The sequence below is a fragment of the Arachis ipaensis genome, chromosome B09 (genome assembly GCF_000816755.2).
Source record: "Arachis ipaensis cultivar K30076 chromosome B09, Araip1.1, whole genome shotgun sequence".
In the NCBI taxonomy this organism is placed as follows: domain Eukaryota; kingdom Viridiplantae; phylum Streptophyta; class Magnoliopsida; order Fabales; family Fabaceae; genus Arachis; species Arachis ipaensis.
Genome location: NC_029793.2, coordinates 15,615,656 through 15,622,307, shown reverse-complemented (window position 1 = coordinate 15,622,307; position 6,652 = coordinate 15,615,656). Strand labels below are relative to the sequence as shown.

The following is a 6,652-nucleotide window of genomic DNA, read 5'->3' as shown; positions in this document are numbered from 1 at the left end:
AATGTCTCTCTTTGATAATCCCACACAGGGAGCAGATAATTTTGCAAATCTAGCAAAGACCATTCAATGTTTTTGTTTACTCGCTGTTTCTTAATTTCACAACAATAATGGCACACTAGCAGTGATAAAGCTAAGATTTATACCATATCTCACAAATTAAAGACTTAAGTTTGATTTTTATTTATTGTGTGCGAGAGTAATAAAAATAAAAATAAATACTTAGTGAATAAGTTATTTTTTGGGTAATTCACTTTCATAAACAAAAGTCACTCTAATATTACTTGAATCCCACAAATCTAAAAATATTACGTGGTTGTCTCATTGCATATTTTTATGTAAATCGAATTTATCAAATTCGAATTAAGGTTGTTAGTAATAAATCGAATCTACTATATTCAAATTACTTGAAGTTGTGATACAAAAGTAAATCGAATTCAAAGAATTCGAATTAGGTCATCCTCTATTAGATCAATCTATAAGTTTCGATTTATATGGACTATACTAAATCGAATCCATAAAGTTCGATTTAGCCCCCTTAGTAAATCGAATCCATTAAAGTCGATTTACAGTGAGTATTGGGTAATGGTAAATCGAAATCATTAGATTCGATTTACTAGAAAATATTCCATATGTATAATTCGAAACAGATTAATTCGATTTAGTATAGTCCTAACATATATAAATACGAGCTGAATGTGAATTTTTCACCATAATGGGACTCACAATGGCTAGTGATGAGAGTTTTTTAGTTTTGGTGCATTATAGAGGGTCCATTAAGAAGAAAACGTGATTAGGAACAAAATTTACTGATAAGGACCCGCTGAGTGTTTTCCTCAAACCTTTGACGAATTTCACTGAGTTTCAGAATACTATACTCTAGAAATTGGGGCTACATGGCGTGAAATGCGTGGAGAAGTTATTCCACAGAATTTCAATTTTCGTGTTACGCGATGATGTGAAGTACGATTCATTTGTCATAGGCAGTGACGAATATTTACAAGTTCTGTTCCATTGTCAACTTCTCGAGATGAGGACCCCTGAGCTGTTGGCGAAGCTTGTGGATGTGGTCTATAGTTTTGGAAGATCGAATCGAAATCCTCAATCCTCAGCAATGCCAGCCTGTTCTAGTTCTATGCCTGTTGGTGCCTCGTCAGCTGTACCCGTGATTATACCCGAAGCAATTTTAGTTGCATCTCCGTTCGTTGCAGCTAATCTGAATCGCGGTCGTGATGGAGGAATAGGTGACATTGGACCCTTGGGTGAGGTTGCGATTACGACACCTGGTACTCCTATTATGGTCCCGGTTTTCGAAGAAGGTGAAGTGTCGAATGGCGTTGAGGATGCACTGCATGATGATGATGATGATGATGATGATGATGATGTAGAGCCTGCCACGATAGATGATGATATAGCAAGGACTACTCCAGTTGTGGGTGGAGGAGCATATAGTTCAGGAACTCATCAGTACCCACCGCACTTTTCAACTTTGGACTTGGATGCTATGGCACAGCAGGGAGATTTAGGAGTACATGTTGGTTTCGGGGCCAGAGATACACAGAATATAAGAGCTCTATCTGAATTCCAAGTTGGTCAGCAATTTCAGGATAAAGAGGAAGTCGTGTTAAGCGTGAAGACTTATAGCATTTTTCAACTTTGAACTTGGATGCCATGGCACAGTCGGGGGATCTGGGAGTACCTATTGATTTCGGGTCAATAAAGGATTGAGTATAAAGTGTTGGAATCCGATCATCGTAAGTACTATGGCAAGTGCAAGAAGTTCGGCAACGGGTGCACATGGCTCATTCGGATCAGCCTCCGCCAGTGCAGAGGTATTTGGGAGGTAAAATGGTATAATGGTTTTCATACTTGCCTGGCCACATCGATATCCAGTGATCACAAGATGCTTGATTATCATGTCATATCGGCCTTCATACTGCCCATGATCAGAGCTGATGCTGCTGTCTCGATCAAGGTACTGCAGAATGCAACAGAGGAACATTTTGGGTTTAGACCGACTTATAGGAGGATTTGGATAGTTAAACAGAAGGCTATGGCACAGATTTATGGAGATTAGAAAGAGTCATATAATAATTTGCTGCGATGAGTACTGGGTGTGCAGATCACGATGCCAGGTAGTGTCATGATGTTGAGGACGAACCATGTGCGGGTTGGTTAGCAAGTGGATGACTAATCAGCTTATTTTCATCGGCTTTTGACGGAGGAAAATGTCGGTAAAGATTTTCACAAAAATATCGCGTTGCAAGTATAGTTCTAAACCGACAACTAAACCTCAGTCAATGTTTAAATTGTTTGTCACTTAAAGCAAACCCAATAAAATTAACCGAAGTATTTAAATCTCGGGTTGTCTCTCAAGGAATTGCAGGGAAGTATGTTACTATTGGTTATAGAAAAGTATTTTTAGGGTTTTTGTGATAAGAGACAAGTAATGTAAATAACAAGGAAATAAAATAACAACTAAGAAAAGTCCTAGCAAGGATTGAGAATTGGAATTCCTATCCTCATTATCATCATCAATTGTGATGGTAATTGCCTTTTACTTTCACTTAGTTAACCTCTAACAATGAAGAAAAGTCAAGTGAGAAAAATCAACTTAAGTTCACAAGTCCTAATCAAAGACTAGATTTAGTGAAGTCTAAGCCAACCAGCAAGTCTCAATCTCCATTCAACAAGAGACTTTTGATAACTCAAGAGTCTCTAATTGGTCAATCCAAGTTAAGAACATAAAAATCTAATTTAAAATCCAACCAAACATTTTATCAAACACTTGGAAGGCCTAAAATAAAACTTAGAAAACTAACAAGACATAGCAAAATCTAAAACCAACCAAAGCAAAGAAATAACAATAACAAAGCAATTGAACAATAAGAAACGTGAAACATAAATTGCATTAATGAAAATTGAGAGTAACACATGAACTCATAAACTAAATTAGCAAAGTAAAGGAATCAATGAGAGAAGTAAACAAAACAAAGTACTAGAACAAATGAAAGTAGAAGAAAACTAAATAAAAGCAAGGTAGAAATCTGAATTTGAGAAAAGCTAAACCTAAAAACTCTAAAACTTAGAGAGAGGAGAGAATATCTCTCTCTAAAAAACTACATCTAAAACCTAAAATGTGTGTATAAAAGTGTGAATGATTGAATGACCCCCTTCCAGCTCACTCTGCAGTCTCTAATAAGTATTTTCGGGCCTGAAACTGGGTCCAAAACAGCCCAGAAATCGCCCCCAGCATTTTCTATTTAATGCAGCACGTGACGCTCGTCACGCGTACGTGTCAGCCATGGGTACGCATCGCTGAACAAATTCCTGGTCACGCGTACGCGTCATCCACGCGTACGCGTCGCTTGCCTGATGCACTAGTCACGCGTACGCGTCATCCATGCGTGCGCGTCGCTACCAGATCCTCAAAACTTCAATTTCTTGTGTTCCTTCCATTTTTGCATGCTTCCTTTCCATCCTCTAAGCCATTCCTGTCCTGGAAAACCTGAAATCACTTAACAAACATATCATGGCATCAGATGGTAATAAGAGAAGATTAAAATTAGCGAATTTAATGTCAAAGAAGCATGTTTTCAATCATAGTACAAAATTAGGAAGGAAAATGTAAAACATGCAAATTATATGAATAAGTGTGAGAATAATGGATAAAATCCGATCAATTCAATACAAAATAAACCATAACATCACGGTTTATCAGCTTTTTTGGGCATTTCCACCGTGTATCGAGGCCTCCGTCATTGCAAGCCGTTGGTCAGTGTCGACGAGACCCAACTGTACGGCAAACTACTTGTCGTGATTGCTCAGGACAAAAACTCCAATATTATTTCTATTGAATTTGCACTTGTAGAGGGTGAGAATGCAGAATCATGGTCATTCTTTTTATCTCACCTTTGGCAGCATGTAACGCCTCAGTAATCATAAACAGTAAACAGTGCAAACACAACATTAGCGATCAACAAATTGAAACCATGAATACTCACATTCCCGGACTGAAGTAAATCTATCCTAAGCCTCCACTGCATGACTTGAGGCCCCTTGTCGCTCAACGTCGGCTGATAACCTGACCATCTGAAAACCAAAACATTTTATCAAGAAAGTAAATTGATAACTTATTAAAAACATGGTGCATAACCCAAAAGCAAGTACCTCGACGCCAATAGCTAATGAAATATATCAAATCCATCCAGCCGGAAAACAGAGAACCTCCAAAAGATCCACGATTGCAGGAGCTGTAATGGACCGGCTAACTTGACGATATTCCTATTGGCCACATGATATATCCACTTGTATAACCATGACAGAGCAGCAGACCCCTAACTATACCGACCCATGTCCTCTAGCCTGGCGACGTAGGGTAGCCAACGAATGTGAAGACGTGTACCAAACTTATTCCCGAATAGCTGCGTCGATAAGAGCATCATGATATACGCCTAGGCATACCTCCTAACCGTCTCATCGTCTCTACCCTACGGAAGCTCACTAAATGTCTCCTGCATCCAAGTGCACTTCACCGTGAACTTATCGATGTAGTTCGTAGGAGGAAAAACACCCAACAGCTCCTCGAACCATGCCCACGCTGGGCGGCCACCATCAATATGTCGCTCAAAGTCCGTGAGGTATCCGCTAACATACTAACCGTCGATCAGGAGCCCTAACTGGTACACTGCATCTTCCAACGTGATCGTGCACTCCTCAACTGACATGTAAAAAGTATGCGTCTCTGGACGCCATCTCTCCATGGATCGGACACGCTCACTAATGGCTCATCCAATCTAAACTAAGTCTCATTCAGCCTTGCAAGATGGTATAAATCAGTCATCTACAAGTACGGCACGATCCTGTCATCTAATGGTATACCTGTTGCCTTCTCATGTTGGTGATATATCGATAGATTGGACAACGATAGAAAACTGTTTATCACAACTGTAACAAAACAATGTTCGATTAATAAAATTCTAAAAATGCTAAACACTGCACGCCCTAATTTTAAAAAAATCATTTACAATAACCATAAACAAAATTGTTCATAGAAACCAATACAAAACGCTAAATAATGCATGACCCAATTCAATTAAAAAGAAACTTAACCCAAATATATAATCTCACACGTTCAAACAAAGGTAGAAAATGCTAAAACTAATGGGTTTAAGTAGGTGACTACTCTAAAAAAATTTATCTTTATTGTATAAAAAAATCTCGCAATACTCAATCAGCATCATGCCTGCCACAATTATGTCATATTAAACCCTAATCCTAAACTAAATCTCGCCGAATATAAAACTAATAACTTAACAAATCTAACATAGCCTACAATCCTAACTAACATTTTTAGATACCATTTCAAGTTGTCAAAATCTAACCAACTAATACCTTACTACTTTTAACCAGTGATTATATTAAAAAAAATTAATTTTTTAATTACTAACTAAGGACTATAAACAACTACTACAAGAACCATGTTAACATTACTATGATGAATAATTTATGTTCAAAACAAAAATTTTTGTTCACTAACCTCTTCATGGACGGCACCAGCAATATGCGCGACTCCATTTAACTGATAGAGATGATTCGGATCTCCTCCATTCGTTCATATTTGAATTTTCTGGGGTTTCTTTCCAAGATTTTGGATTCGGGTTGTGTGTGGTGGCCGCTATGATGCACGGACACTAACACGGATACGACACATCACGGGACACGCATACATATAAAATCTTATAAGACATGGGGACACGCATACATATAAAATATAAAGTATTTTTTAGATAAATCGTAATGATATTTTGATATTTTATTGATATTAAAATATAAATTAATGTTTTAATTATTTTTAATGTCTTATTTTAATTATATCAAGTATTTAAAATATTTTTTGTTTTAATAAATAATAATATATACTATATCTAAATTTATTTCAAGAATATATGTTAAGAATAAGACTGAACATGTTGACACGTTATGGTATTTAAATGTGTCCAAGCGTACGTCCAGAAAAGAATTTTTTACTTTTTATTAAGACACGGTTGGATACAGCAGACACACGTGTCGGTCGAGTGTCGGTGAGTGTTGTATCTGAAATATGTCTGACACGCAGACACGACAACTCAGCGAAGTGTCCTTGCTTCATACCACGCTCGGTGGCTGGAAAGGGTGGTGTTTAATTCGAATTCTATATTTATAGGTACAATAACACTAAATTAACCCCATTTGATTCGATTTAGTATAGACAAGCAATGGTAGTAAATCGAAGCTATTAAGTTCGATTTAGCAATGCCACTGATTCGAAACTACTTGTTTCGATTTAGTACCAGCGAAATTCAAATCTATACAAACCCATTGTAAAATCAGCCTCAATCAATTTGATTTAGTAAGGAGGAAGCTAAATTGTGTCTACTTTATTTGATTTAGTAGTAGATTTTTAATTCAAGTAATTTGAATCCAATAGATTCAATTTACTATTAAGAACCATAATTCGAATTTGATGAATTCGATTTATATAGAAATATTCAACGAGACATTCATGTAACGTTTTTACATTTGGAAATTTAAGTAATATTGGGGTTAGTTTGGTTTAGGAAGATAAATTACCCTTATTTTTTAATTAAATTTAATTAAATATTTTTTATATTTG

General features: G+C 36.7%; 1 long non-coding RNA gene across 1 annotated transcript; it reads right to left on the bottom strand.

Annotated features, from left to right (window-relative positions):
• Positions 3,618 to 5,778, bottom strand: LOC110266516. Its single transcript, XR_002353925.1, has 3 exons — positions 5,537 to 5,778; positions 4,168 to 4,944; positions 3,618 to 4,089 (listed from the first exon to the last, which is right to left on the bottom strand). It is a non-coding gene; the product is annotated as an uncharacterized LOC110266516 (long non-coding RNA).